This window comes from Piliocolobus tephrosceles, chromosome 18 (assembly GCF_002776525.5).
Source record: "Piliocolobus tephrosceles isolate RC106 chromosome 18, ASM277652v3, whole genome shotgun sequence".
Taxonomy (NCBI): Eukaryota; Metazoa; Chordata; class Mammalia; order Primates; family Cercopithecidae; genus Piliocolobus; species Piliocolobus tephrosceles.
Window position 1 is genome coordinate 28248966 of NC_045451.1, and position 10782 is coordinate 28259747.

At 36.2% G+C, this 10782-nt stretch overlaps 1 pseudogene; it reads left to right on the forward strand.

Moving 5' to 3' along the window:
- Positions 1 to 8201: 8201 nt before the first annotated feature.
- Positions 8202 to 9073, forward strand: LOC111539566 (annotated as a pseudogene).
- The last annotated feature ends 1709 nt before the right edge of the window (positions 9074 to 10782 follow it).

Consider the following 10782-nt stretch of genomic DNA (forward strand, 5'->3'; position numbering starts at 1 on the left):
CTGGAAACCATCATTCTTAGCAAACTATCACAAGAACAGAAAACCAAACACCGTATGTTCTCACTCATAGGTGGGAACTGAACAATGAGATCACTTGGACTCGGGAAGGGAAACATCACACACCGGGGCCTATCATGGGGAGAGGAGAGGGGGGAGGGATTGCATTGGGAGTTATACCTGATATAAATGATGAATTGATGGGTGCTGACGAGTTGATGGGTGCAGCACACCAACATGGCACAAGTATACATATGTAACAAACCTGCACATTATGCACATGTACTCTGGAACTTAAAGTATAATTAAAAAAAAAAAAAGAAAAGAAAAAAAATATTAGGTGCAACAGATGTGGAATTACTCTGTCAAAGTTTACAAAATTTTCTAAAGATGTACCTTCAATTTAGTTGCTTTTGAGGGACCATTGGCAGTCTGCAGGCTCATGTCATCCTGTGGATCACACTAAGAGTAGCACTAGACAGCCAGTTGGTAGACCACATCAACAATTATATCTCCATAATTTTGTTTTTTCTTGGTTTACACTAATGATAGCTGCACCTATCCCAAGAATCCTGCAGAGCAATGTTGTCTGATAAAAATATCTCATAAGCCTATATATGTAATTTTAAATTTTCTAACAACATTAAAAAATTAGAGGGCCATGTATGGTGATTCCCACCTATATTCATAGTGTTTTAAGAGGCTGAGGAGGACAGTGAGGATCCCTTCGGAGGATTGCTTCAGGCTAGGAGTTCAAGGCCAGCTTAGGCAACATGGCGAGATCCCATTTCTACAAAAAATTTAAAAAGATTAGCCGAGTATGGCAGTATGTACCTGTAGTCCCAGCTACTTGGAAGCTGAGGAGGGAAGGTGGTTTTAGCCCAGGACTTTGAGACTGCAAAGAGCTGTGATCATACCACTGCACTCCAGCCTAGGTGACAGAGCAGGGTATCACTTTTTATCCCCCCTCTCTAAAAAGGATATATATACGTGTGTGTGTGTGTGTGTGTGTGTGTATATATATATACACGTATATATGTGTACATAAATGTATATATATTTGTGCATATATATATGTGTGTATATATATGTACGTGTATATATATATATATATGAGAGGAACAGGTAAAATTAGTACTTTTTTTGACCTGATTTGTCTAAAAATTTTCAGAATGTAATCAACATAAAATATTATTAAGGAGATGTTTTACATTCTTTTTCTTATAGTAAGTCTTTGAAATCCAGTGCGTATTTCACCTCTAGCACAGTTTGATTTGGACCATCCACATTTCAAGTGCTTAATAGCCATGTGTGGCTAGTGGCACCATAACCGATAGTGCAGCTGTAGGACTTCCTCTGAGCTGCCCTAGAGCAAGTAAGACACATCTACATCTTTTGTCTTGGAAATAAACTACCTGCATGAAAAGGAAATTTCCAACACTTTGTGGAAAGGGGAATGTGTGCTGGAGACATCCGTGGCAAGGGATCTATGTCCCTTTTCTCATCTGTGTGTGGAAGTCATCTTGAAAAAGCTTTAGCTCAACACTTCTGGAATCTCAGTTTCAAATATTCTGATTTCTTATTCAGGTATTTTTAGCTATTACATTCAGCCTCTATGGGCCATCTTCTCACATTTTAAGTAAAGTTAATAGTTTTTATCTTACATAGCTTATAGTTATTTGCAACACAACTAGAAGAGCTCTGGGAAGTTATTAGTATATTTTTAAAGTATTATTGGCTTGGCCTTGTCTTTTGTCTTCTCCCTTTTCATTTTGTTCTGTAGAGATGATGTCCTTAAAATCTGCCATGTCCATATTCATTGTTGTTGTTTTGGGATAATGATGGCCAGGCTGTCTATCTGGCAGTAAACTACGTGGGAGGACAGCTGTGCTTCCCAGTGGAACTGCACTCATGTGCACTTCATCTCCTTAATGACATTCACGGCTTGGTCTGCTCATCAACCCCATAGGCTCATCAATCCTCTTGATTCTATTTCAAGTTATATCCATGGAGAAAGGAAATTACTTACAATTAGATATGTATAGAACTCTGAGCAGTCAAATATTTATAGTTAACCTTTTATTAGCTTCTCCTTTACCATTAGACATAACAACTCTGCATTATTCCTATTTATTTATATTCTGGAGGAAAAGGAAGGCAAATCCGAACTACACTTGGTCAGAGAGAGGAATAATAGGTTAGATAGGTGATCCGTCATTTAAGGAGCTCAGAAAGAGCAAGGTAATGGTACCACCTTGCTCTACAGTTGGGTTGTCTGAATATTCTCTCTCCAAGTTGAGTCTATTTTGAATGTATCTCTGGATAATATTATCATGAAGATGGAGTCTTTAGTAGATAATACATTTTGCCAATGCTAAATTTGGAGTGTTTAACTTTAGGATTTTGGTTTATAAGAATAGAGTTGAAGTGAGAACTCTAGTCCAAGAGTGGTGAGGGCACGAAGAACTTGGCATATCAAGTTTCGTTCTCTGAAGGAAGGCCAAAGCTCAAACATGGGAGGTGTGTACCAAGTCTAAAGGTCAGAGGAAGATGGGTTTAGAGTGAGAGGAAGTGGGGAAAAAGAAGGTGAAAGGGTGGTCTTAGGTGATTGCCACAGACACTGGATCATGCTGTGGTTTACCTTTAGGAAGCATGGTATGCTGCAAGAAAAACAAAAGTTGAAGAGCTACGAGTCAGAGATAGGGCTGATGTCTCTCCTCTATGGGCTTTCCTTCTAGGCAAAGTGGAAACAAAGCCCCTTGGGATGCTCTGGTGAAGAGTTCTCACTTGTTGTGGTGTGTTACTGAACTTGGAGAGAAGTTTCCAAGATTATGCCTCTGTCTAGCACCGGGTCCACTGTATCAGAAATTGATGCCCATGGTGCCCATTGAAACATGGTACTTCCAACTTTCCATTTCAGGGGAACTATATAGAAAAAGAAGATACAGCAAAAAGTTTTAGAAGATTCTCTGTAGACTCAGGACCTAGGATACCTAGAGAAAGAATTTCGTGAGGGCTTCTTTAAGGATTTTATTTTATTAGACAGGAAAATAAATGGGGGTTAATGTTGTAGGCAAACCATAAGTCATTATTATTGGTATGTGCAGGGCGTATTGCCAGAGCTTGGAGAAATAATACAATGTAAGAAACACAGATCTATCTATAAGCAACTTACAGACAAGAAAGGGGAGGAAAGAAACCACATAAACATTTGCTCTTTTATCTGAAATAGGTGCTATTATAAAATATGTATTAGACATAGTAGAAACACAAAGGATGATGATGGTTATTTTACCTGTGGCAGGAATTGACACTGGAGTTCAGATTTGAGAGATGAGTAAATCTTCACTAGGTGGATGGAGTAGTGTGCTCATGGTGGTATGTGTGAACCAGCATATTCTGTTAGCAAATACTGTGAGTAGTTAATTATGTCTGGACTGTAGAATTTAAGGTGTGGGAAGTAATGAGATACTATCTCCAAATTATCTCAAATCCACCTTCTGTTTATGTCCAATGTCACCACTGTTATTGAAGATACTCTTTACTCCAAAAGCTTCTGAGCTGGTGGTCACATGTCTCCAGACTTTCTCCAGCAATTCTCCACACAGAAGCCAGGATGACTTTTTAAAAATTTACTTCCTATCCCCATTTCCCGATTTCCCCCAACCCCCCCCCCCCCCCCCCCTTTTTTTTTAAAGGATACAGTCTAAACTTCTTTAAAAGTCTGCACTCAAATTTATAACACTTTCTATTGAAGGTCACATTGTCCTTTCTGGTCCTCAGACACTCCAACCTCCTTCCTGCCTCAGGACATGTGCATATGTTGTCCGTCCCTTTTCTGTGAACCTCTTTTACTCGCCAGTGTACCCAGGTCCTACTCATTCCCACGACTCAGCTTAAATATCACTTCCTGAAGGATGCCTTTCATCATACTCAGATTAAGTTAGATTCCTCTTTAATCTCCACGAGTGCTCCACAATTTTTCATCATAGCAGTCATTAACCTTGGTAATTGTGTAGTCATATAATTTTTATGTCTTTAATGTTTTTCTCTCAAGCAGAAGATTCACATTTGCCTATGGTGTTTCCAGTGACTTGCATGGAGTTTTGCACAGTGGTTACTCAGTAAATATTTGTTAAATAAGTTTATCTGGTTGAAGATAGCAAAATAAAGTCTTTTTTTTTTTTTTTTAACCACACAGAAAAACAATGAACAGAGAAAAAAAGCACCATCTTCACTGAAACTTCCTTATGCTTCCTTAATGCTAAGTTTCAAACTGTGAAAAGAAGTTGATCAAATATAATCTAAAAATGGTAAGGACTTTAAAATGATCATCAACTTGAAATGGTAAGGAGGGGTATGTGGGAAAGCCATGGGAGAATTCCTTACCCTGGGTCCATGTTGCAGAGTGGTGAAAGAGAGACGCATACAGAAGATACGCCAGAAGCATATCCTTTACAATCTGTTAGTGTGTCTTGGAAAAGGAGCCATGTTGGGTGACAATCAGATTCCTAGCTGCTGATCATAGTTCAAGGCAAAAATAAATAAATAAATACAAAATCAATTCACACACTCATCTGTAACATCTGGTGCTTCTTACCATTAAGGGGTAAAAACACAGATCTGGGTCAGGCCTTTGGTGTGGAACACCAGGGAGAGTTGTTGAGATTGTGTTCTGATCTGTATACCTGAATGGAAGCTACCCAAGTCTTAGCTCACTCTCCTGCCCACTCCTAATTTCCACACCCTTCATGAACACTCTTTAGCAAATAACTCTGTGAAAAGAGATACTTACTATTAAAAGATAAACAATTACTAAAATAGAACCAGAATCCTATACAGTCCAAACAAGATGAAAGAAACATAAGAAGAAGCTGATGAGCAGAATGAAGAACTAAACCATATGATGATCTCAATTAATACAGAACAGGTACTCACAAAATTCAGGATCATTTTATGAAAAATCTCTAAAAGACGTAGGTATAGAAGGAATGTACCTCAACATAATAAAAGCTAATGATAAGCCCACAGCTAACATCATACTGAATTGTGAAAAGGTTGAAAGCTTCTTCTTCTTCTTTTTTTTTTTTTCATTATGCAGGAACCAAGGATTTTATTTGATTTGCTTGCAGAGTTTGATTTTTTTTTTTTTTTTAAATACTTTAAGTTCTAGGGTACCTGTGCATAACGTGCAGGTTTGTTACATATGTATACTTGTGCCATGTTGGTGTGCTGCACCCAACAACTCATCTTAAAGAGGTTGCCCACTTTTGCCACTTCTATTAAACATAGTATTGGAAGTTTAAGCTAGAGTATTTAGGCAAGGGAAAGAAATAAAAGGCATCCAAATCAGAAATAAGTCAAGTTGTTTGCAGATGATAAGACTTTATATACAGAAAACTCTAAAAACTCCATTCAAAACCTGTTAGAGATAGAAAACAAATTGAGTAAAGCTGCAGGATAGAAAACATGTAAGAATCAGCAGTGTTTCTATATACTAGCAATAAACTATTCAAAAAATAAGAAAATAATCCCATTCACCATAGCTACAAAAAAATCAGGAATAATTTATAACCAATGGGGTGAAATATCTGTATACTGAAAACTGAAAAGCATTGATGAGACCAATTGAAGAAGACACAAATAGAAAGATATCATGTCTTCATGAATTGGAAGAATTAATATTGTTAAAATGTCTATGCTAACTCAAACTGTCTACAGATTTAATGAAACCCCAGTCAAAATTCCACTGATATTTTCCACAGTGATAGAAAAAAATCTTAAAAATCATGTGAAGCCACGAAAGATACCAAATAGCCAAAGCAATCTTGGGCAAACAAAACAAAACCAACCAAACAAACAAAAACCAAAAACAAAGTTGAAAGCATCACAGTAAGTAATGAAAACCTGCTACAGAACTATAGTTATGTAAACAGTATACTCTCAACATAAAAACAGACACATAGACCAATGGAAGACAACAGAGAGCCCAGAAGCAAATCCACACATCTAAGGTCAATTTTTTTTTTTTTTTTTTTTGACAAAGATGCCAAGAACACAAGGGGGAAAGGCCAGTCTTTTCAATAAATGGTGCTGGGAAAATTGGATATCCATATGCAGAAGAATGAAATTTGACCCTTGTCTCACACCATATATAAAAATCTACTCAAAATAGATTAAAGTTTTAAATGTAAGATCTGAAAGTATAAAGCCACTAGAGGAAAACATAGAGGAAAAATTTAATATCATTTGTTCTGGGTAATGATTTTTTTGGATATGACCCCAAAAACACAGACAACAAAAACAAACATGGGCAAATGGGATTACATCAAACTAAGAAGTGTCTGTACAGAAAAGGAAACCATTAACAGACCGAAGAGGCAGACTGCAGAATGTAAAAAATTTTGCAAATTATAAATCTGATAAGAGGTTAATATTCAAAATACATAAGGAATTTAACAGTAAAAAAAGACAACTGCATTAAAAATGACAACCTGAATAGATGTTTTTTTTGTTTGTTTGTTTGTTTTTTTCTCCAAAAAGAGACATACAAATGGCCAACAGGTATATTTAAAGAAGCTCAACATTCCTAATCATCAAGGAAATACAAATTAAAACCACAATGAGATCTCATCTCACACCTATTAGAATGGCTATTAACAAAAAGATGGAAGATAAGTATTGGTGAAGAAGTAGAGAAAAGGGAACCCTTGTAAACTAGGGGCAGGAATGTAAATTAGTACAGTCATTATGAAACACAGTATTGATATTCTTTAAAAATTAAGAATAAAATTACTATATGATTCACCAATCTCTCTACTGTGTATATACCCAATAAATATGAAATTTGTGTGCTGAAGAGAGATTTGCACTCCCAGTTTCATTGCAACACTATTCACAATGGCCAAGATACGAAATCAACCTGTTTCATCAGTAGATGAATGAATCAGGAAAATGGCATGTATACACTGTGGAACACTTTTCAGCCATAAAAAGGATATTTTGCCATTTGTGACAACATGGATGAACCTGGAGTACATTATGTTAAGTGAGATAAGCCAGGCACAGAAAGACATAAACCACATAATCTCACTAACATGCAAAAGGTAGAAAAGTAGATCTCTTGAAGTAGAGAGGAGAGAAGAGATGTTGGTCAAAGGATACAAAATCTCAGGCAAGAGGAATAAATGCCAAAACTCTACTGTATATCATGATGACTACTGTTTGTAATAATATGCTGTATACTTGAAAATTGCTAAGAGAATAAGTTTTAGTGTCTTCACCACATATATACAAAAGATAAGGAGATGGGGTGAGGGATACATGCATTACCGATTTAATCATTCCACACTGTATAAATATAACAAAGCAGCATGATGTACAGCATAAATATAAGCAGTTTTTACTTGTTAGTCAAAATAAATGCAAATATTACAATAAATAATTTTTAAGGATATTATAGGCAAAGAGGTGATGAACCCAGAATTCAGGATAATAATTATTTCTGATGGTGTTGGGTAGCAAGGAGCATGGGATACAAGGAATCATATGGTAAATTGTTACTTATTGTGAATGTTTTGACTTGTGAGTTTTGATGATTTCTGCATTACTGAAACTAAATAACTAAATATAAGTCATCCATACATGAGAATGAAAGTATATCATGAAGGAAAAATTATGGTTAATTTAATTATCTGGCTCTGAAGTCCAAAGATAATAACTAAGTGTTCAAAAGATAATAATTAAATATCCCAAAGATGATAATAGAAGTGGAACAAAAACAGTGGTACAAGAAAGCAGTTATTTTTTCCATAGAATGGGTAAGAAATACAGAAACAATAGAAGAAAGCGTGATAAATGTGCCTAAATAAAAACTTAAACCACCTGTTCAACAAAATAATATGGTATACAACATCAAAAGACCTACCACAAACTAGTGGAAATGTTATAACATATTTGACAGAGAAAAAGCAAATTTTGCTAATATTAAAATAAAGTACTTATAAATCAATTAAAATAATTGGACATCAGGGAAATACAAAATATCGTATTTTATGTCATCCAGTTGGCTGAGATTTAAAAGTTTGAAAATACAGGGTAGAGGAGGCGGAGGGCGCTGAAGTCTGGTTTTGGGTGCGACTTGAAACCGCTGCTGAAGCCAACAAGAATTTGAGAACTGTAAATATCGAGCCTTGAAAGGGACCATGGTGCAGCCTGTGAGACATAAGAAACCAGTCAATTGCTCACAGTTTGACCACTCTGACAGTGATGATGATTTTGTTTCTGCAACTGTACCTTTAAACAAGAAATCCAGAACAACACCAAAGGAGTTAAAACAAGATCAACCAAAACCTAACTTGAGCAATCTCCAGAAAGAAGAAATCCCAATACAAGAGAAAACTCCTAAAAAAAGGATGGCTTTAGATGACAAACTCTACCAGAGAGACTTAGAAGCTGCACTAGCTTTATCAGTGAAGGAACTTCCAACAGTCACCACTAATGTGCAGAAGTCTCAAGATAAAAGCATTGAAAAACATGGCAGTAGTAAAACAGAAACAATGAATAAGTCTCCTCATGTCTCTAATTGCAGTGTAGCCAGTGATTATTTAGATTTGGATAAGATTACTGTGGAAGATGATGTTGGTGGTGTTCAAAGGAAAAGAAAAGCAGCATCTAAAGCTGCAGTACAGCAGAGGAAGTTTCTTCTGGAAGGCAGTGATAGTGATAGTGCTAATGACACTGAACCAGACTTTGCACCTGGTGAAGATTCTGAGGATGATTCTGATTTTTGTGCGAGTGAGGATAATGACGAAGACTTCTCTATGAGAAAAAGTAAAGTTAAAGAAATTAAAAAGAAAGAAGTGAAGATGCCACTAGGAAACCATTACAAATACGCAGTCCTTCAGCTGAAAGCAAGAGACCTAAATGGGTCCCACCAGCGGCGTCTGGAGGTAGCAGAAATAGCAGCAGCCCACTGGCGGTAGTGTCTGTGAAGTCTCCAAATCAGAGTCTCCGTCTTGGCTTGTCCAGATTAGCACGAGTTAAACCTTTGCATCCAAATGCCACTAGCAGCTGAGTGTGGTACCAGAGGAATGTTTGGTTGAGAGAATCACAGCTTTCCAAGGGTGTTTATATTTGATTTGTGTTTATAGTTGAGGCAGGTATTGTAATACAAAGGAATCCATTACCATGTCCTATAAATGACCTCTAGCCATTTTATGATTATGTTCTCTGTAAAACTCTTCAAGACTTCAGTGAGAAGTTTGTTTATAAGAATTATCTTCTCATGCCTTTCCTTGTGAAGAGCATATTCTGTTTTTCTATCAGTTCGACATAGAGGAAGTCCACATCCCATGCTGTTCTTTTCTAGTTACATGATGTGCCTTTCTAGCTTTGTCTAGTTTATAGCACCTTGACTTTAACTGTTCAGTTTTGTCTGGCAGAGGGAAACATTCTCATTTCTTTCAGAAGACATTTCTGAAATCTTATAAGCTATTTAAACTACATTATCAGTTTTATTGCAAAGATGTTTTGTATTTTAGCCAAATCTTTTTATAGTACAAACTTGGAATTATTTTACACACTAAAATGGTTGCAGTTTTATGGCATGTGTTTCCTGTTTAGATGGTTATTCTCTAGAAAATAGAATTTAAAGACATTTTATGAAATCTTAATTGTCAAAACCTTTAATAAAATGGAATTTTTTTTTTTTTTTTTTTTTTTTTGAGACGGAGTCTCGCTCTGTCGCCCGGGCTGGAGTGCAGTGGCCGGATCTCAGCTCACTGCAAGCTCTGCCTCCCGGGTTTACACCATTCTCCTGCCTCAGCCTCCCGAGTAGCTGGGACTACAGGCGCCCGCCACCTCGCCCGGCTAGTTTTTTTGTATTTTTTAGTAGAGACGGGGTTTCACAGTGTTAGCCAGGATGGTCTCGATCTCCTGACCTCGTGATCCGCCCGTCTCGGCCTCCCAAAGTGCTGGGATTACAGGCTTGAGCCACCGCGCCCGGCCGGAAATATTTTGAAATGCTCTTTTTCTTGATACCACTCATCCACCTGTTCCTGATTGTCCACATTTCATGATAAAATTAGAGCTCTGCAGAGAATGTTAGCCTTTTTGTTGTAAATATAATATTCAAGTAGTCACTTTTTGTTAAGTTCTTTAGAAAGTAGTTGTCAAGTACTTAGTCATCCCTATTATGATATTAGATAATACAGCTTTTCAGGAAGCTTAGATCTGAATTTACTTTGAAAAACAATTGTAATGAATAGTTTATATTTACATTGAGAATTTCTACTAGCTTCTGATCAATTTTTAATAAAAAATTTTCAAATCGTGTTAACTGTTAAATGTATAATACTTAACTCAGTTTTTCTTGGTTTATGGAAATATCTATGTTAATGTGAAAATAATTAATTTAGAATTGTGATTAAAGTGAGCATTTGTCTATTGCCGTTGTACACTTTTTGTATCTAATGTATATTTTTATAGTGTCATATACCAGCCCCCTAACCTGCCCCACCTGTCCCCTTTTTAAAAACATATTTTTCAGTTACATAGCATTGAGGTACTCTACTTGGTGTAGATCAACAATAAACATAAGAGCCTACTAAAAAAAAAAAAAAAAAAAAAAAAAGGAAAAAAAAAAAAATACAGGGTAGAACATAAATCTTTCCAATAGCTTTGGAAGGCAATTTAATATCAAATATCAAAATTTAAAATGCATGTACTCTTAGACCAAGAAATTCACATAAATCTGTACTCTCACACATGTGAGAAATAACATAT